The sequence below is a fragment of the Castor canadensis genome, chromosome 8, assembly GCF_047511655.1.
Source record: "Castor canadensis chromosome 8, mCasCan1.hap1v2, whole genome shotgun sequence".
NCBI classification, from domain to species: Eukaryota; Metazoa; Chordata; class Mammalia; order Rodentia; family Castoridae; genus Castor; species Castor canadensis.
This window is the reverse complement of record NC_133393.1, coordinates 84,356,310-84,377,956: the sequence shown is the minus strand read 5'-3', so window position 1 is coordinate 84,377,956 and position 21,647 is coordinate 84,356,310. Positions and strand designations below refer to the sequence as shown.

General features: G+C 39.4%; 1 pseudogene; it reads right to left on the bottom strand.

The window, feature by feature from the left end:
* Positions 1-19,358: 19,358 nt before the first annotated feature.
* On the bottom strand, positions 19,359-20,756 carry LOC109691626 (transmembrane emp24 domain-containing protein 4 pseudogene; annotated as a pseudogene).
* Positions 20,757-21,647: the final 891 nt, after the last annotated feature.

Here is a 21,647-nt window from a genome sequence, read left to right as displayed (position 1 = left end):
TTGTACATGCTGTGCAATGCTCTACATTTCCAGCCTGTGCTTAGGCTTTTTCATCATGGGAAATTTTAATCATGTATTAAAGTAGTATCCATTCCCCTCATGCCACATCCACAACCACATCACCAGCTTCAACAGTGAGCACCTGATGGTCAATCTTGTTTAGTCTCTACCTCTACTTCCCCTTCTCTTTACTGGATTATATTGAAGCAAATCCCAGACTCCATGTCACATCATCTATAAATATTTCAGTGCCTTTGAAAGTAATAGAACTTGTCAAAAAGCATGATTATAGTCCAGTGCCGGTGGCTCATGCCTATAATCCTTGCTACCTTGGGAGGCTGAGATTGGGAAACTTGTTCCAGGCCAGCCCACAAAAAAAAAAAAAAAAAGTTTGTGAGACCCCATCTCAAAAGAAAAAAGCTGGATATGGTGATGTGTACTTATCATTCCAGCTACAGTGGGAAAGGTAAAATAGGAGGATCATGGTCCAGACCAGCCTGGGCAAAAGGCAAGACCCTAGCTCCAAAATAACCAGAGCAAAAAGGATGGAGGCGTGGCTCAAGCTGTAGAGCACCTGCCCAGCAAGCACAAAGCTCTGGGTTTAAATTCCAATGCCCCCTCCCCCACCAAAAAAGTGCAGTTAGTATAAGTAAAAGTTTACCAAAAATTTCCTGACATCCAGTGTACAGTTAGTACACAAATGGCCCCAGTTTTGTCAATATTTATTATGGCTTATTCCAGTTTGTTTGAATCATGACTGCGAACAAGGGACAGGGGAGAAGGGGAGTTTGGACAATAGTTATCAAACAACAGCAGCTAAAAGGAAGAAGTTCTTATGCTCCATAGCACAGTGGGTGACATAGTCCTCAATAGCCTGTTATATATTTTATGAAGATGGAAGAGAGAAGCTCAAAGGCTCCAAACTTAAACAGTAAGAAGGAAACACTAATCATCCTGATGTGATCAGTCAGCTGTGTGTCTGGGCTGGAATATCATACTGTACTCCATGAATATACACAATTATTACATACTCATCAAAAACTTTTTAAACAGATTCAAGAAAAAAAAAAAGTCTTCCTTGAATGGCTGAACTGATTAAGGAAATAAAAAGGGTGAATCAAAGCATTCTAGATCTATTTTAATTTTGAGTTTTAAAATGTGGTTAAAAATATCCCAAACTTCTTGAATTGAGGGGGTTGGGATGTTGGGGGATGATCTGTCTTCTTTTTCCCCTGTGGGGAAACAGCCCGGCTGTTCTACTCAGCAGCTATCAGGCAGGAATGGCTATATGTGGGGCTCCTGTGCTCTTCTTGGACCAGAATAGCTGGTGTATCTGGTGGTGACCTTTGATGCCACGAGGTAAAACTGTGTGCCATGTGAGTCATGTCATCATAGTCTGATTCCTGAAGGCTGCTTATTCTTCCAGCTGCCCATGGCAACATTCTAACCCAAGCTCTTTCACTTGTTCAGTTTCACTCTAAACTGGGCTGGTTCAGAAATGTTTTTAAGATTCCTTCCACCTTCTTTTTTGTTTTAATCTCTGAGAAACTCATAACATTTGTTCTTTGAGGAAAGCCATATATATATGTTCATCCATATTATAAGCACTTAATTGAAGTTTTTAGAAAACTGTTTAATGAGGCAGTGTGGATCAGGATGAAGGCAGCTGCTGGACCACGGCATGTGCACTTTAAGAATCACACCCGGATTTAAGAGTCCCCAGCATTGTTCACAGCCCGGTACCTCTGTCAATCAGGCCCTATCTCCAGCCCTCCGAAGCTTCCCTTATTGAAATTTCTCAGACAGCCTCTGTATAAAGTCTCTTAATATTAAAGAAAAAAAAAGTTGACAGCACACACCAACTCTTGCTCCTTTTTGACTAGGCTGACTTTTTTTTATGTTTTCATTTTTAGGATAATGACTCAGACATGTTCTTCCTGATCTCTCATGGGCTTTGCTCCTTTCAGGAAAAAAAAATCAACATACATTGCTTTGAAGGAATATTTCTGCAGAGAAATACTATTTTCTTAGGAACCTAAGAAGAACTTATTCCTTTACTAGAATAGAGATAGTATGTTAGCTCTTCAATAATTACTACAAACGTAATGCTTGTCCAGCACTGTGCTCAGAACTGGGGCTTACAAACAACTAAGAAATATGATCTAGCTGCTGGGTATGTCACTTTTCTCACTGTGACAAAATACCCAAGAAAACAATTTAAATGAAGGAAAGATTAATTTTGGCTCATGATTTCAGTTCATGGCCGGCTGACTCCATTGCTTTGGATTTGTGGTGAGGCAGAGGACAGTTGCGTACAACGTGACAGCCAGGAAGGAGAGAGAGACAGAGAGAGTGAGAGAGAGGGGGAGACAGAGAAAGACTGAAAGAGGTGAGAGACAGAGAGAGAGAGAGAGAGAGAGAAAGTGAGAGAGATAAGAGAGAGAAGGTCTAGGGACAAGATATACCCTTAAAAGGCCCACACCTAGTGACTGTTATCTCTAATTAGGTCCCACCTCTTAACAGCCCATTCAACTAAGAGCTCATCAATGGATTAACTCGTTGTAGAGGTTGGTGTCCTCACAATCCAGCCACCTCTCAACAGTGCCACCAGACGGGGACAAAGCCTTCAACATGTGAGTCTTTTAGGGGAACATTTCACACCCAAACCATAGCACTAGTAAAATAGTACCCATCTGGAGTCCAGTTACTTAGGATGCTGAGTGAGGAGGATTGCTGGAGTCCAGGAGTTTAGACCAGCCTAGGCATCAATTCAACACTGTTTCAAAAAAAAAATTATGATTTTTGCTCCCTTGTTGAAGGAGGGAACATAATTTGCCACCTAAATTTGAAACTAATTATTTTGCCTTGGTTCTTGCATAACCTCTCCAAGCCTGTAAAATCAGGACAATTATCCTATTTCAGGGGATTTTAGTAGGGATTTAATGAAAGAGTGAATAAAGACCTTAATACAGTGCCAGATATATAGTGAATGCTCAATAAATTGAGCTAGCATTACTGATGTTATTTGGAGAGATTAAAAATTACATTTGGGCTAGATTATGAAAACCACAATGACTAGATTAGATTTAACAGGATTGGGAACATTAGGGAAGTCACTGATGTTCTTGATCTTCTGATACTATAGAAGTGGTGGTTTGGAAATATTGGTCCAGGTGCTGTGCCTAGGGCAGGTAGCTGTGGGAGGCTGAGAAGCCAGACAGAGGTGTTAAGGGGAATCTGAAGTGCGGTGCAAGGAAAAGGACTCAAGCTGCATAGGAGGGATGAAGGGCAAAGGGACACTTTTATTAGTATTTCTCCAGAAGAAACACAGGGACTTTGTGTCCACTTTGATTTAGGGGGAAAAGAAGAGAGAAAAATGCTGTCTCTCACACTTGCCATGCTGGAGGAAGGAAAAAGAACTGTCCCTGAGAGCAATCGATAGTTTGGTAATTATGTCTACTTACGTACTAGATATATGAGTTTTACTTTAGCATTGTTGAATCCAGATTAAAATGATATATTTAACTACTGGTCTAATATTTCCCTGGGCTGTACCTGCCATGAGGACAAGTTCATTTTTGTCTTGCTAATCTCATATCTCCAGCATCCAACACAGCACTAAGTAGGTACTTGGTGAATATACACTAAGTTGAATTATTAATTTGAGTGAAGTTTATGGTAATGGCTGGCAAGTCAAGTGGAGCAGGGGGCAGCTGGGAATATGGCTTCCTTTGGGAGACATCCCTTTAAAAGTAGCACTTAATGGTACATGAGAGAATGACTACACCTGAGAATAACTAGAGAAAGAACAACACACAAAAAGAGAACACAACTTAGGACCATTCCCAGTTTGAGTGAAAGGAAATACTGTATGCCTTCTCAGGACTCAGAGAGGTTATTCACATATTGAAGTTTCTCAGAAGTTCAACACAGGATAGAGCTTCATTCAACCCAGAAAGCTGGGGTCTCATCACCTTCCAACCTCCAGCAGGACCAGCCACCCAGTACCCTGGAGAGCCCCGATCTGTATCAGTCCTCCTGCAGACCATTCTGTTCTCAACTGGGAGTGGGGGGAAGGAGAGAAAGGCATCTTTCCCCATCCTCCTAGGGTTAGGCCACTCCCAAGAGAGCCATTTGTGAATGCTTTAAGATCAGTTTTTACTTAACTCCTTAGGTTAAGGACATTTACCTCAGTATGTTGGTTAGTGACAAATTTTTGGATGTTTGTCATCACCTGTAATGTGATCTTTTCTTTGAGAACTTATTTTTTAATGCCATAATCATTTCTTAACTTTATTTAGTATTTTTTTAAATAGGTGGTACAATTACATGGTACAAAATTCAAAGGTCAAAAGTACACCTTTCTAAACCCCAAGTAGTCCAGTTTATACTGTATATATTTCCCTTGGTCTTTCTTCCCACAAGAATGGCCATGCACACACTTTATTAGGCCTTGTGCTCTTTGGTAAGAGTGCATTATGGGTATATGGAAGGTGTCCTCCTTTTTGTAGCTGCATTGTATGCCATCACAGGAGTCGTGATTTATTTAAACATGATACTTAGGTGTGGGGAGCTGACAGGTGCTTTGAATAAGCTGTGTGTTTGAGTTTGGCACAGCCCCAAACTGCAGAAGGGAGCAAGCATAGTTATGCCCAATAAATTGCACGCTTGGATTGGCGCAGCCTCAGCTGCAGAAGTGGGCAAGATGCAGTACAGCTGTTCTTCCTAAGATGTTTACATTCAGAGAGAAGCTGTCACAGGTTTCTCCTGTTCCTGAGGATTACAATGTCACACTCCCTCCCCCAAGAAATGCCTCTCCACCTCGTGTGGCTGCTGTATATAATAAACTCACTGGAGGTGGAGGGGGCTGGTGTGTCTCCATCTGAGCAACAGCCTACCTGGCCCCAGCTTTGTGCATGTTTGGTCTTTTGTCTGTTTGTCTTTTCTGGCATCTCCCATCACCCTCAGTTAGGTTTCCAGGACAAGCTCGTGCAGGGCACGAGACTTAGGCTGTCTTCAGTCTTTGGTTCTGGTCAATGTTGTAACGGATACTTTGAGACACTGAAGGTATTGACAAATAACTTTAAGCAGATACAGAAAATAATTGATGATGTATGACAACTTTCTTATAATGTGTGGTATAGTAAGGCAGTCTACATAAATAAATTACTGAATGAGCTTCGTGAGATGGAATTTAGGTAAAATGTGCAGCCAGCACACACAGAGCAAAAGGGCCCAAAGCCCACAAGGGGCCCAGCAGTTTTATTTTAATGTTAGACGGAAGTACTTCCCGGGAGCTGAAGTTGCAACAAAGCTGGTTAAGTAGTATTAACATTTCACTGAATTTTTCAATTTTAAAAGCTTTTTCAATTGTTTAATTTTGATAATAAAATAATTTTAAAAGTTAACATTTATCGAGCACTTATTCAGACACCATTAAGCACTTTAGAAGTATTATGTACTTTAATTCATTAACTGCTCATGAGACAGGTGGTATTGTCACCTCATTTTAAAGGTGATGAAAATGAGGCTGAAGGAGGTTAAGAAATTCATCCACAGTCACACAGTCACTGAGCAATGGAGCCAGGTGTTAAATTGGGCAGCCTGAGTTCAGATCCTCCCTTCTTGACCACTCCTCTCCACTTTTAAGTCTCTACTTTTGTAACTGAAAACACAATGAAAAGGAATGAAAAATTTTTTACATTCTGAAGGGTATCATGGAGGTTTGGGGTCAGTACTGGGGATTTTGAATGCTGTCAACTGGCCTGTAATTCAGATATATGATAGCTGATTGTCATAGGAACGTTTTCTTTCCTCCTTGCTCTTTCTGCTTCATGTGTCATGATTGTATTTCGATTCTTGTTTTTGTTCTTTACAAAGTAATCTGCTTGAAAAGCAATGTGAAATCACTGCTCTGAAATGACTTCAGCCTTTTACAAAAGATGAGTGTCCTTCATGGGTTGTGATACTGGGTTTATTCTTCCCTCCACATTCTTTCAAAGCTGAATTTATTCTTCAAATAAGCTTCCAGCTGCTTTACGTGTATAGATTATAGCTGAAATCTCCTCTTGTCAGATGTAGCAGGGTCACTAAATTCAATTGAGAAGAACCCTGAAGCTCACTGAAACTTCAGAAAAGACAGTGACAGGGAACAGTATTTTAAACAAAATGTAAGATCTTTCTGCAGACCTTTTTTTGTCACTTTTCTGTTGGATGCTAGGAAATGTCTTGAGTTTAGACCAGGACTTGCTCTAATTCATAAATCAAATTATGGGTGATGAGCTCCACTTTAGACTGGCAGAGGCCCTGTCCTTGCTTGTGAAATATAACTGCTATTTGTAATTTACGCACTGTCCACTTCCAAAGAGCATTTGAGTCACTGCTTTATAGCTAAGTATGGGTGAGATACAGATTTTGTAACCAACCTGAAAATAATCACCTGAGTCCTCAAGTCTTAGTTTCTGGCATCTCTCCAAGGAGACCTTCATCTTCCTAATAAGACACAATCTCTGCTTATTTATGGGTACTCACGTCAGTGTTTTCTTCTCTTTAAAAGAGTCCCTTCTTTTGGTGTATTTAGGAAGGGAGACATTTTGTCATGTGCTTGTTCCAGCATTATCATTGACAATGTATTCTGTGTCACATGGTTGGCATTGCTGCTCTCTGCTTTCCCTGGGCTGCTTTTCCCTTTGCTTCCAGCAAGGCTGGTACCAGGATGGGACTGGAACCAAGGGTGAAGCCAGCAAGACCACCAGAGAACAAAGCGTAAGGAGGCGTTATTCTAAGGGTGATATAAATGCAGGCAGGTCTGCACTAGTCCTGGCCCTGAGGTTGTGATAGCCTAGAATTATGGACTTCACTTGTCTTGCTGGAGTGGATGGAGGTGGGTGGGATCTGGTCTACACTGGCACTTGGTATATGCAGAGATGAAGGGCATAAATTCTGGAGCTGGACCTGTTACTTAATCTCTTTGACCACAGTTACCTCATTTGTAAAAGGGGAGTCATAATGTTAAAAACATGGTCCACCTGGCAGAGTTGTTCTGAGTAATCCAGGTAAAGTACAAGGGAAGCCCTTGTACTTGTAGTGTGCACTCATTCAATCCCAGCTGTTCCTCTCATTGTCACTTCTAGTGCCAATCTCACACACCTCTGCAGCACCACCCACTCAAAGTTGCAGAAATGCATTAAGTTTTGTAAGAGAATTGGAGAAAACCAAGTGGAACTTCAAAACCGAGAAATTAAAATATGATTTCCTTAAGACCCAAGGGAAAAGCCCTCTGGAAGTTGAAGGACATGACTCACTTCTGACTTCTCTCCTCCCAGTTCTGCTTTCTCTAGAAGCACCTCTGTTTTAAATTTTCTGGTTTCTGTATTTTAAGTCCACAATGACATCTGGGACCATAGGTAGCACAGTCCAGGCTCTGACAGCTCATCACATCTTCTGCAGTCTTCTTACCAAATATGCCTCTAAGGTATTTATTGGTTGCTCCCCCTTCCCCTTAAATGATTTTCCCCTCTACCACCAATATAACCCTGATTCTCTGTTGGAGGAGTCACTTCTTATGCTCAGCCATGAAGTTGGGGTAGGATTCTCCCTTCCCTAGTTACAGCTGATGAGCTCTTCCCCAACTTCCCCACCTTTGGTGATTGGTTCAGGGTGAAGCTCACCACAGCTAATCACAAACAATGAGATAAATGAAAGGAGAGGAGACATTTGCTGGGGCTTCTGGCAACACTGGGTTCCTCTGCAGGAAATTACCGAAGTGACTTTTTTTTTTGCCTCCCTCACTTGATCTGTATGAAGAATAATGTACCACTGCAGCTTCTGCAACTTTCTCAGAATCAGGAGGGCAGAGCCTGCCTGGGGATGGTGTCAACACCCAAGAAAAGAAGCCACACCTCCCCAACACACACACACACATGCACACACGCACACACACACACACACGCAAGGGGGAGGGGTAATGATTCTAGATCAACCTTTGCCTCAAACTTCTTGGATTGTTCAGTTATGTGAGACAGTAGATTCTCTTTATGGTTTAAGCCCATTTGAATTGTGTTCTCTGCTGCTTACAACATCATGGTCTAAACAAAATGATACAGTGTCTTTGTTTTATAAGAGACCAGCTAAGAGCTGAAGAATCAAAATTTCTCTTTCATCAAATACATATACTCCTGAAGGGAAAATATGAATTCTTAGATGGAATAAAGCCATTACTATTTATAAGAAGGAAGAAACACATTTTTCCAAGTGCCCTGTAGTCTGCAAGACACTGTCGCCCACAGAAACGTTAGTAGGCACAGCTGATTTAGTATATTTGTACTAAATGTCTAATGTCTAATGGCAGCTCTCCATTCATGCATTTCAGGCCTAACTGGAATAAGAAAGGGAGCCATTATGAAGCCACATACTCACTTCTTAATGGCTATTTAAACAAGAGCTCCATGGAAACTAAGTTGAAGATTCAACATTCTAACTTGTAAAGGCTTGATTAGTTTTCATACATGGCCATTTTCTCCCTAGTTTTTATTTGGAGATGCTAAATGGAAGGTGTTTTGTTGTGGTTGTTTTAATACTTCTAGTTATACTTATTTCAGAGTTCTAATTGAAACAGCTTTAATCACATTGCCTAGAAAATCATGGGTTCTGGTTGATCATATCTGTTTTTATTTACTCAACGTGTTAATCATACTTCTATTCTTTTACTACTCTGGGTAAATAGGAGATGAAGATTTTCCTTGACATAGAATCTAAAATTTCTTCTTCCAATATCTCCACATTCTGAATTGCTTACCCTTCAGGATAAGAACACAGTTCAAAGACATAGTTAGTTTTCTTGTAGAGTCTTGGGAACCAATTAGAGATTTGAGATAAAAATAACTCTCAAAGGACCATATTTTCCACTACTCTACCCTTACTATGTAAGGGAGAACCTGGGAAGGATGTGCCCTTTCTTTCTTTAATGAAAAGGTCCTGCTTCAAGAAAGGCCTTTGTCTGAATGTAAATGGAGATGTTATAAAAAGCAAATGTATATACATCAAACAAATTTGCAATGTTGTTACATATTATCTATAAACACAGTGGCAATGTAAAATACTAATATAAACCAAGACACTTTCAAGGGTGAACGGAGAATAAGTATGTAGAACTTCCATACAGGCCAAGATGGAGCAATAGTACTGAATTTATCCTCTCTCTTGGAGCACTAAAGTCAAACAAAACATGATACAATAGTTTTTAAAGTAATAAATGTCAGATAATGAAGATAAGGTATCCCTGAGATAGGGAGAATGAAGTGGCCCCTACAATTATCCCATATTACCTCCTGGACAGAGTTTTTAGTCTCATCACAAGGAAGAGCCTCAGGTGAAGCCAGGTGGTCTCTCTGAAGTGAGTAGACATTGCTGGGAGTGTGGGAATTCATAGGACAGAACACTAAGGAGGAGGGAGAAGGGGAGGAGAGAGAGAGAGAGAGAGAGAGAGAGAGAGAGAGAGAGAGAGAGAGAGAAAGAGAGAGAGAGAGAGAGAGGGAGGGATCTGGAGATCTCCTGAGTTTTCAGCTGAGGACTGATCAGGTAGGTGGGAAACAACTCAGGTTGAGTACTCAGGAGACCTTTGCCACAGTAGTGGGGCAAAATTAGCATTATGTTCTTCTGATCTCAGAAAAAACTCACTTAAAAGCAAGACTCAAAAAGCTCAATCTGTTTACAAATACTTTAATTCCATTCTGAAACAAAGTTCAAGAATTTTTATAAGAATACAAAAATATCCAGTACCCAAACAAGATAAAATCATAACGTTTGGCAACCTATAAAAAATTGTCAGCATACAAAAAAATTTAACCCATGATGAGAAAAAAATTTAATCTAGTTACACCAACCCAGAATGGATATAGACCTAGTAGACAAAGACATTAAAATAGTAATTATCATTTTCCATATGTTCAAGACCCCTAGAGATAAGATTTAACACATTAAGTTGAATCATATAAAAGACTCAAAGCAAACTTCCAGAAATGAAAAACTACAATGTCTGAGATGGAAAATATATTAAATAGGATAAACATTATGTTAGACACTGCAGAAGATAAGATTAATGACTTGAGAACGTAGCAATATAAACTACTCAAAATTAGAGAGAAAAATACTGAAAGAAAATGAACAGAATATCATTTAGCTATGGGAAAACTTCAAGTGTCTAATGTATGTGCAATTGGATGAGGGAGGAAAAATGCTTTAAGAAATAAGAGACAAAAATTTCCAAAATCAAGAAAACTGTAACTCACCATATGAAGCTCAAAAAATATGAGAAATATCGAGAAAATTCCACCAAGATACATTATAATCCATTGGCTTATCAACAATAAAAAAGTCCTGTAAGTGGTTAGAGATAAAACACATTAAGTACAAAGAACAAGGATAAGACAATGACTTCTCAACAGAAACAATGCAAGCTCAAAAGTAATGGAGCAACATCTTTAAAGTAAGAAAGCAGCAAAAAATGTCAACCTACGATTCTCTATCCAATGAAAATATCTTTAAAAAAATGAAGATTTATACAAGCTGGGAGAATTTATCACCAGTAGACCTGTACTATATGAAGGATTTAAAGAAAGTCCTTTCTGGGCTGGGGATACAGCTCAGGGATTGAGCACTGGCCTACCATGTGAAAGGCCCTGTGTTAGATCCCCAGCACCCCAAGAACACAACAACAAAAAAGGAAGTCCTTTAGGCAGAAGAAAAATGACCCAAATTGTAACTGTCTGGGTAAATGTAAAAGAATTTCTTCTTATAATTTAAATCTCATTAAAGATGACTTTTAATGCAAATTAGCAACAAAGTGTTGTGGAGTTTATGTATAAAGAACTAAATGTATGTTAAGTCTAATACAAAGTTTGGGATGGGAAAAATGTAATTAAACTGTGCCAATATATTCTTCTATATGTGAAGTATTACAATATCACTTGAAGATAGACTGCATTATACCAAAGATAAATAAGTCTAAAGAACTACTAAAAATAATCACCAAATGTTACAGCTAATAAGTCAACAAGTAGATAAAATGGTGTCATAAAAATACTTAATATAAGACAATTCAGAAAAGGAGAAAAGAGGCGCAAAGAATAGATAGAGCAAATAGAAAACAAATTTAAGATAGTAGATTTATTTCCAACCACATCAGTAATTACATTAAATGTAAACAGTCTAAACACAAGTAAAGACATTGATTGCTTGTCAGATGGGGGAAAACAAGGAAGAGTCAACTATATGCTCCCTGTAAGAATCACCTTGAATACAGAGACAAATAGGTTAAAACTAAAAGGATGGAGTTTAAGACTGAAGCTTGAGTCCCCCACCTCCCAGGACTTGCAGGGATTTCTCCAGAAAAGGCAGGCCACCCACCCTACAAAATCATGGGGTTATAGAATATAGCCAATGCTTTAGACTAGAGGAAACTCTTTAAAGATAGTCCACGTGCTCCATCAGGCTGAAGCAACTGGATACATTTCAATGGAAGGTAGATGCTGGGAAATATGAGAATAACCAAAAATTAGAAAAGATCTTTCAAAACTGTTCATTTACATCAGAGAAATTAAAAAATACCTGTACAAAGAAACAGAAGATTTGTTCTGTGGTTTAAGAAAACTTAGTAAGAACATCTATAGTTAGATGATGGAATTCGATACATGCTGAGAGTATCCCTAATTCAGAAATCTAAAATCCTAAATGCTCTAAATTCTGAAACTGAAACCAGAGTTTTGGACTCAAGGCCCAGACTCCTGGGATTCCATATGCCCAGTCCAGGCACCTGCCCCTAAATGCCAAATAAAGAGGCATGGTGAAGGCAGAGAAAGAAGGTTTATTACATGTCTTGGGGTATGCCGTGGGAAGGGGCAGAGTAAGCACTAAGCTCATCTTTAGCCATTTTCAGGGTACAGACATGAGCTATAAGTTTAAGTAGAAAAAAGAACTGGAAGCAGGGAACAAAGTTATGCAGTCACAGTTCAGTCACAGGTATAGTCTGGTTAATCTTATGGCTGGAGAGGCTGGCAATCTTGGTTAGGCAGGTGGTCTGGTCCAGTTTGGGAAGTTATCACCTGGAGGGAATAATCTGGCTCCTGTCCAAAGGCTCCAGTTCATTGTTAAAAAGATGTTATCAGTTCTGTCCTCTTTGGGATCCAAGGTGATTGTAAAGTGACTGTAAAGAGAATGGCTTAGAGCAAAGATAGATACAAAATGGAGGCAGAGATGCCAAGCTTCTCTTGTCTTTAGTTAGTTAGTAGGCCCAAGTAAGGAGTCAGTGCTTTTCAGCAAAAGCAGTTTGAGCGCCCCCTACAAAACTTTCCGAGTGCTGGCATGATACCACAAGTGGAAAATTCCATGCCATGAAACTGATTCATCACAAGATTGTTAAAAATATCATGTGAATTTACCTTCAGGTTATATGTATAGGCATATATATGAAACATAAACAAATTTTATATTTAGACTTTGGGTCCTATCCTCAAGAGATCTCATTATCTATATGCAAATATTCTAGAATCTGAAAAAAATTCAAAATCCCAAGGAGTTGTGATCCAAGCATCTTGGATAAGGGTTTTATCCAATCTGTATCTTTGATGGAAGTGGGTATTTCAATGTAAGGAGCAAAGAGGACGAATTGATTCAGATTTGGAAGGAGAAAGGAGACATGATAACTGTTCCTGAAGGGAGTCATCACCCCTCACATTGGATGAAAAGGACTATGTAAAGACAGTGACACCACTTGTTAGGCGACCAGTATTACTATATACAGCTGAACAGCTGACCGTTTGGATGCTCAGGGGAAGCTCATTAAGTTTTTGGCACAAATAGCATAGAAACTAGTACACTTTATCAATAAACTATGAAAATGTGATTAATCCCATTTATAAAACTCATGAAGATTTGGTTTCTCTGACTAAATAACAAATAGTGGACTCTGTGTTAAGATACACATTTAACTATAATTTAAATGAAGGCTTAATCTTCCAAATTATAACCACTTAGCGTATTTTTATCTGAATATTACTTTTGACCTTTAAGTCAAATATAAGTTAAAGTCATCCCTACACTATAAGGAAAAATGGCAGATAATAAAAATAACCAAATATAAGATACTTTTTACCTCTCATCTCATATTTTCTTTGGGTCAAAGAGTTGGGAATTAAAACCTATTATGGGACACATTTTCAGTTATTTATGCTACTTTCCTGTTCACATGCACATACACACAAAAAGCCTCTTAATTTTATATAAATGAATGTTCACACCTTAAATTGAGATATGCACAGTACTTTTTGTCTGTTTCTTTAAAAATCACATTTGCTTAGATTCTTTGTTTTAGTCTGCACATCTCTGTGATGAACAGGCTACGACAGCTTTGAGCAAGTCACCTAAGCTAAACTTCCACAAAGGCATGAAGATACGATTGCTGTTTCTTGATATTTATATTTCAAAACAGAGGGCTCCGATGACCTCAAGGAAAACATTTCTGGACTGTGAAGCTGGCAAAAAGTTTAGCCTTTGCAAAGATTTATATACATATTAAAGGCAGAGAGAAAGGACTCACACACATTAGGTTTCTCATAGAAATGCTCTGAAAAAGAGGAGGGAGGGGGAAACTATTTCCCTTCAGCAGCAGGGAAAATTCTAAATTGTTTTAATTTACCCTTATTGAGGCAGACAAGGGGATACTTCTGTAGAGAACAGAGGAGCAAGAAGGTAGAAGACAGTACTAAGTTCCTTTCTCAAAACTGTATGAGATGATATAGGTGCCTTTCTTCAACACCTAGGTGCCTTTGAGAAGTAGAAGGAAATCTGAAGGTCTGAGCATTTTTCTTAATACCACTCAATTTCCTTAAGAGGCTCTGGAAAGTGTTGGCCAGCCCTGAATTTATTTGTTTGGACTAAGTTGTTTTTTCTCTTGCTATCCAATGAGTACGGGGAGAGAAGCTCATAGAAAAACATATTAGTTGTGAGGAAGTTACAAGTAATTTTTCTTTGCCAATTTGTGTCTATGTCCAGATTCTGTGCTATGCTAGAAACTTTCTAAAATTCACTTATGCCCTTACTATTAATTTTCATAAAGTCTGTGACTTAGCTCAATTATGAGAAAACCAAACCAAACCAAATCAAACCAAACCAACCCAAAAGACACAAAGCCTTTTTCAGGTTTGAGATGAGTCAATTCATCTGATATATACATAATCAGAGTATGAAATATATAATATACTATATATATGTACTTAGGCAGTAACATCAAATGTTGAATACTATAATCATAGCTTAATATAAAAAAATGAGGAGGACTAGGTTGTGGTAGAGCAAATGTGAAGCTCTGGGTTCAGTCCTCAGTACTGCCAAATAAATAATAAAAATTAAGGATTGGTTTACCATTTTCCATTTTCTAGGACTCTTCTGCCAGAGTCCAGACCAACCAACCAAACAATTATATTGTTATACATATCCTATCATATCAAAGAGGAAGAGCAAATATATTATTTAAACATTTGTTCCATATTTGGCTCAAACAGATATCAGAACTTGGAGCCCCTCTTTGCTCTTAATATAAAAAAAAATTCATTGGAAAAAAGTAAAATGACTAAAACAGTAGAGAAGAGAATGTTTAACTGTAATTCAGTTACTTGGGAAGCAGAGACAGTAGGCTTGTGGTTCTAGAACAGCCTCTGCAAAAAAGTTAGCAAGACCTTATTTCAAAAGCAAGGTGTGGTGGCATATGCCTGTAATCCCAGCTACTCAGAAGGTGGAAGTAGGAGGATTGTGGCTCTAGGCCAGCTCTGACAAAGGTAGCTCAAGGCTCTGTTTGAAAAACAAACTAAGAGCAAATGGAGTGAGCATAGCAAGCATGAGGGCCAGAGATCAGTCCCCAGTACTATAAAAAAAAGAAAAAAAGAAAAAAAAATGGATGGAACATTGAACAGAATAGTACTTAAACAACAAAGAGAGATAATGTCTTAGAATTTGTCATAGGGAAAGACACTCCCGGGCAATGTGTTTGGTGCAATTATTTCTAGTCCCCATGAAGTGTGCTGGCCCCCGGAAATTCAGCTTGCTTATAAGTATCCAGCTCATAGAAACCTGCACTAATGGCCTTTTCAGATGTTGAGTCCAAAACATGTGATACTTGATACAGCTGAATTTTTCCAAAGGACCAGGTTATGAAACCTATTTTTGTTTTAAAAGCAATGGATCCAATTTCCTTGGAAGTCCAAAATAAATTGCAGTGAAATGGCTGGGATTTTTATGTTTTAAAAAATCAATAGTTGGAATGTATGCACACAGCTTTCCTTAGACCAAGTAATTTCACAGCTATTTAGAAAAAAAGAAGTTATATGGAGATTTGAGATATTTATTCTTAGGAGACAGTCTTTGATTTTCCCTGACTTATTTTATTTGGAAACAGTAAACAAATCTAAATTAGCATAGAAAGCCCTTCTTCTATTCAAGAATTTTGAGACATCATAAAAACTGAACCACATTATTTTCATAAACCTCACCCTAAAATATTCTTTTGTCACACTTAAATTCCTCAACGAACCAAGAGACAGCTTTATCAAACTTTGGTTTGGTTCTTGGACAAAGATGATTTTATTATTTTAAAAAATTTGAATAATGTTCATCAAGAAATATTTCATAACTTTGCACATTAAAAACATTCTTTTTGCTTAACTACATGATTTGGAAAGTATTTGCTGGTAAAAGCTCTTTTTTTGTTGTTGTTGTACTGTAAAATAAAGGGGATACATCCTGCCACTCACTGTCTAAACGCTAAGATAAGTTCACCAACTCATGTTTGGCTTCTGGTATATGTCTCTGGAGCAGTGAAAAATGTACTTTTTCTTTTAAAGTCAATAAAGGTTTAGCTGGTCTGGACAAACAGGAGATAAGATTTAAAAATAGCACCTAGACAGTGCTGGGTACACAGTAGGAAACTCAATATTGATTGATGCTAGGCCATACTTTGCTGGAACTGAGGTAGTAGAAGAAAGCTTTCAGCAAAATACTAAAATATAAAATAAAAGCTAGATGGTAGAGATTCCTTTGATTACTTTTCTCAAAGAACATTTATAATTTCCTTCCGAATTCTGCTTCTAAGGGACTAGAACTCACTATAGTTATTACTCAAAGCCCAACACATTAACTCGGAAAATCAAAGGGCCTTAAGTTTTTTAACTGAGTTGAAAGATCCACCCATAATTTTTAATGAATAAAGTTCCTGAGAATTTTAAAAAGTGGAATAGAGGGGCAGTGAGAGAGAAGACTGGGAATGTTAGTCAAGACATATCACAAAGCACATTTAACAGCAAGCTCCGGGTTAAGCTCTGTTCTTCGTACAAAGAGTACGCATCAGATAAATGGATAAAGAAAACGTGATATACATACATATAAATGCATATATATACATAATGGAATTTCATTCAGCCATAAAAAAGGAATGAAATTTTGTCATTTACAGGTAAATGGATGGAACTGGAGAACATCATGTTAAGTGAAGTTATCCAGGTTCAGAAAGCCAAAGGCTGCATGTTTTCTTTCATATGTGGAAGACAGATCCAACACAAATACAAGCAGAGAGAGAGAACATGTTTCCAAAAGTGGGACTGTTAGAGGAGACTAAGGGAGGAGGAAAAGAAGAATGATGGAGAGTGAATAATAATGAAATACATCACATCTATGTAGGAACAAGACACAATGAAACTGAAAATTGTTGAACAATACAGGGTAAAGGAAGAAAAGGTTTAAGGAAGAGTAGTGGAGGAATTTAGACTGATTTAAGCACAATAGAGTTACAGGTAAAATGCCAAGGCAAAAATTCCACTGAACAATGAACAGACATTTAAACAATGAAGGACAGAATGTAAAACACGTCATGTTAAGGGGAGGACACTAGTGGGAGGGGGATGGTAAATGAAGAGGGTGAAGGAGGGTGACTATGCTTGATGTACTTTCTATTCATGTATGAGTATGGAGCACTGAAACCTGCTGAAGTTATTTTAAGGAGAGTGGAGTAGGAAGGAGAATAATGGAGGGGATGAACCAAACTGGATATAATATATGTATATGTGGAAATGTCACAATGAGAACCCCTGTATAACTATTGTACACAAATAAAAATGTTAAATATAAAGTTAAGTTTAAAAAACCACTCAGATGTGACTTGGATCTCTCATTTGTTGATGATTAGTGATGCTGACACTTACAGCTTGATTGCAGTGTTGCTGAAGGAGGAAAGGAATACCTGGGTGATAAGAGGCTGCTGGGTGAAAGAGAACCAAACAAGAAAACAAGAAGAGGAGTCTGCATTTTCTGTTCTCCCCAACTCTTTCCCTCCACCCCAAGCACCTACCAGCAGAAAGTACAGAAACTTGACAAGGACAAAACGTTCTGGGATCTGGCTGTGCTGGGGAGGGCAGGCAATTACTACTTCTCAACTATTGCCTCAAGTTAGGAAACAAAGCCTAGTCTACACATACCCATTATAAAACCACTCTGAATTTTCTGAATGTAACAGAAACCATCTCAAAGCATTTCCTATGTATAACTTAAGTTTTTAAATTAGAAACTGATATTTGTTAATATGTTTTGGAACCTGAAATATTTCAGAGACCATTAGTTATCTTGCTTTTATGTGATGTTTTGCTCATTTTAACTGGGTATTTTGGTGAGCTTCAAACCAAACAGGTTTTTGTTTTTTTGGGGGTGGTGGGAGAACACCTGTTTCTTTTAAGTATTTTGCTGCTGGAAATGTGACAGAGTTATTCTTTACCTTTTCCATTAACATTTTGAAGATAGACTTAAATGTTTCAATACGCGAGAATCTGCTTATTTCGTCTGTAGCATATTAAAGAAAAAGAAAGTTATTTGAGCAGGAAAAAGTAAGGCACTTAAATACATCCAAGTATCTAGAAATAAAATGGGACATTTCATGGAAAACTAAAATCACAACATGGATATGTTGTAAATGAGCAATTCATAAATATAAATTAACAGGAGGGCAAGTTAAAAGAAAAGAGTAGGCATCAAAGATTTTCAATGAGCAAAAGAAGAATGAGATGGAAAAAGTATTTTGGGTAGAATAATGCAGACTTTAGAGATCCTAAATCCTTAAAGTCAGGGTCAGGCTGAGCTTTGGCTTGGAAAGCAACTGGTCTATGAGTCACAAATGCTGTCTGCGATATGGCCACTCCTAGCCTATTAGGATACCTTCACTGCTTCCAAACATGCAGAACTTACACCCGCGTTAGTATCCCTGAACTTGGCACTCATTCTCTTGGAACACACTATGGTTTTACTTGCAAACTCTAGCATTTTGTTAAATCTATATAAGCCTCACCCACTCCAAGGTGTGTTCTTACTCCCTAACATACACCCTGCAGTGATCTCTTTCTTCAGAGAACACGAGTAACTCTAGTTCTCCTTCCCATAATGCTTATCACAGACTGCCTTGCATTGTGGCCCTCTACATGGGTTCATCTTGTCTCTGGAATCAACTGATTACAAAGGAAGATGACTGATGTGTGTTGAAAACTGCGCTTATCCATCATCGTTACATGTAGTACGTAAGCTCAGTAAATGCAGCAAGTGTAAATATTAACTGATTCTACTTCCTACTCCCACACCAATGCTATGTCAGTTTCCTCATTGTAGGCTGAAACTAGAGACAAGAATTTGTGTCTCTTCATAGCTTTATATGTCCCATGAGATCTGTGACAAGGTGGTCTTTAGTTTTCCCAAAGGAAGATTATAATTCAATGCTAAGGAACAAAGGCCTACATTAGTTTTTCAGTTCTATCTGTCAAGAAGTGGAGTCTGTTTCTCTATTCTTTGTGACTTGTTTTGGCCAAAGGAACAGTAGCAAGTATGGCATAAGCAAAAACCTGACAAGTTCTTATACATGGGACTTATTTTGTGCCTCACTTTTAGAACCCAGCTGTCATGTGAAACAGTTCAGCCAGAGACTGGAGATATGTCCCAACCAGCTACCAGACATGCAAGTGAGTCACTAGTACCAACCAAGGCCCCAGCCCATTTCTCCAGCTGACTGCAATGGCACGAGCAAGCCTAGGTGAGACTAGCAGAGGAACTGCTTAACAACACCCAGCCCAAATTACTGATATACAGAATCATGAGCTAATAACAGTTACATAGTAACATTTCAGCCATGATGGGTCAATAACTGAAGTTGGTCCTTTTTTTTTTTTTAACTGTAATATGTTTTATTTCATTGGAAAAATCTGTTATGAAGAACCAAATCTGATTCCTTAGAAGAAAACGTTGACCACAGCTTAAGTGAAAGGGGAAGAGCTGCCCTGTACTAGCTCTGTCACAGTCTTACCCTGACAGAGGCCTGGTGGGGTGGGAGCCACAGGTGTCCAACAGAACTTGACCTTCTGATATGGCCTTGAGAGCAACTCTTACCTCTGCCTTCTGGCCCAAAGACTGAAGTCATGAGGGCTGCCATTACAGTTGTAAAAATGTGAATGAACGGGATGCACAAGGACTGGATTGGGGTTAGTTACAGGCAACTACTTACAGGCATTAACACTTCAACTAGGAAAGAAAATATATAATTTATCAAAAAAATAGTTCTAATATATAGAAAAACATCTCAACTTCTGGGGCAAAGACTTGCCCCTTATTTACATTCACAAAGCCATTGAGGGAGCCCAGGACTGACCGGGGACAGCAGGCAGGGCCTCCCCAGAGGGCCTGCAGTCCCCTACTGTAGAAGCAGAGAAAACAGCATCATTTGCTCATCTCTTAGAGGAAAGGGGAAATCACTGGAAGCAAAAGAAACAAGACTTGGGTTTGGGTCAGTTCCAACTCACCAAGCCCTAAGACAAACTTTGAAAGCTTGAACCAATGTCCTGTATCCTTGAGAACCAGGGCTACATGTAGCTGATCAAAATGGTATGTTGCCATGATACCAAGGCGACATTCATTTTTGTCTTCCCCCCTCAAAATTCAGGTGGTAAAGGGATTGGATGGGGAAAGTACCAGATAACTGAGGTGAAAGGACAAGGTTACAGGGACGGGGCACTACACCAGCTTCTTAGCCTCAAAAAAGCTCTTGAGGTGACGCATCTGCCAGATGCCAGTGAGGATGAGGATGACGGTCTGAGCAATGGACCACCACAGGACCCTCTGGTTGGTGCTCTCACTGGTCAGACGAAAGCGTTCTTCACGATACCTCTGGTAGTCCTGGTCCTTCCACCTGATCCAGCAACTGGCGGGCTCGGAGCTGCAGCTCCGTCAGCTTATCCTTAGCAGCAATCTCGGGGTAGTTGTTGGCATGCTCCCCAACCTGGATGTCCAGGTGCACACGCAGCTTGCCACCAGCGAAGAGCGCCATCCTGGTGGAGTTGGAGTGCAAGCAGATCTGGTGGTCGCCGGGCGTGTGGGAGGTGAAAGTGAAGCGGCCCTCGGAGCCATACTGCCGGGACAGCACCACTTTGCCATGGCGTCCTTCACCTCCACGTGCATGCCCAGGCCGGGGGTCGAGGGCAGGAACACCTCCTTCTGCTTGTCCCACATCTGAGTTCGGTAGTTGCCGATGACCATGGTCTCGTCTGGGATGAAACAACGCTTCTCCGTCTCGCCGATATGGAAGTAGAGCCCCTGGGCACCCAAGGCACATAGCGCCAGCAGCAGCAGCACCAGTCGCCCCATTGCCTTTAGCCAGCGGAACCCGACACCTGCCATCGCGCCTCGGCCCCTGAAGTCGGTCCTTTAAGACTATATAGTGCCTAGTGACACCACAGCCATCTTAGTTTTTGTAAGTACTCTATGATGTTTGTATGAAGACGAAATTGCCTAATGTATTTCTCAGAGCATACCTCCGTGGTTTAACAATACATGACTGGATTTTTAAGGCTGTAAATTTGGGGATGTTTGATTTGAAAAATAAAACTGAGACATGAAAAAAATCTTCTTTTCACCCAAATTTGTCAAAAGGTTTATTGTGCTTTAAAAGGGATTGCGCACTGTACTTTTAAAGTTTGTTGGGCTGGAGGTAAATTACTATCCCTGGCGAAATCTAAATAAAAATGGACAAACAAGCAAACTAACAACCCACCACTCTGTCAAGTTTCCTAAGTGAAATAAACTTAGGCATTCTGAATGCTGAGACCTGCAGCTTCTCTTCTTTCCTAAACAACAATACAGAGATAAAAACAGCCGACAACATGTAAGAAAGACATGGGATTGCAGCTTCCCCTTCAGCTGAATGGCTCTTTCTTAACAGTATTTTTTGGGGGGGTTCAACATCAGATAACATCAATAGAGCCCACATAGTCCAGGCACTAAGCCACGAACTCCTCATGGATGATGTTATTTAATTCTTCTGTGACTCTATGAAGACAGCTGCTATGGTTTGACTGTGTCCCCCAAATGCATTTGTTGGACACTTAATCCCCTGTGCAACAGTGCTGAGAGGTGGGCCTAGTAAAAGTTGATTGGGCCATGCAGGTTATTGCTGGAGTGGGTTCATTATAAAAAGGTGAGTTCAGTCTCCTGCCCCTCCTCTTCCACCCTTCTCTTCCTCCTCTCCCCTCCTCCTCCTCCTTCTTTTTCTCCTCTGTCTTTCTCTCTCTCTCCCTCCC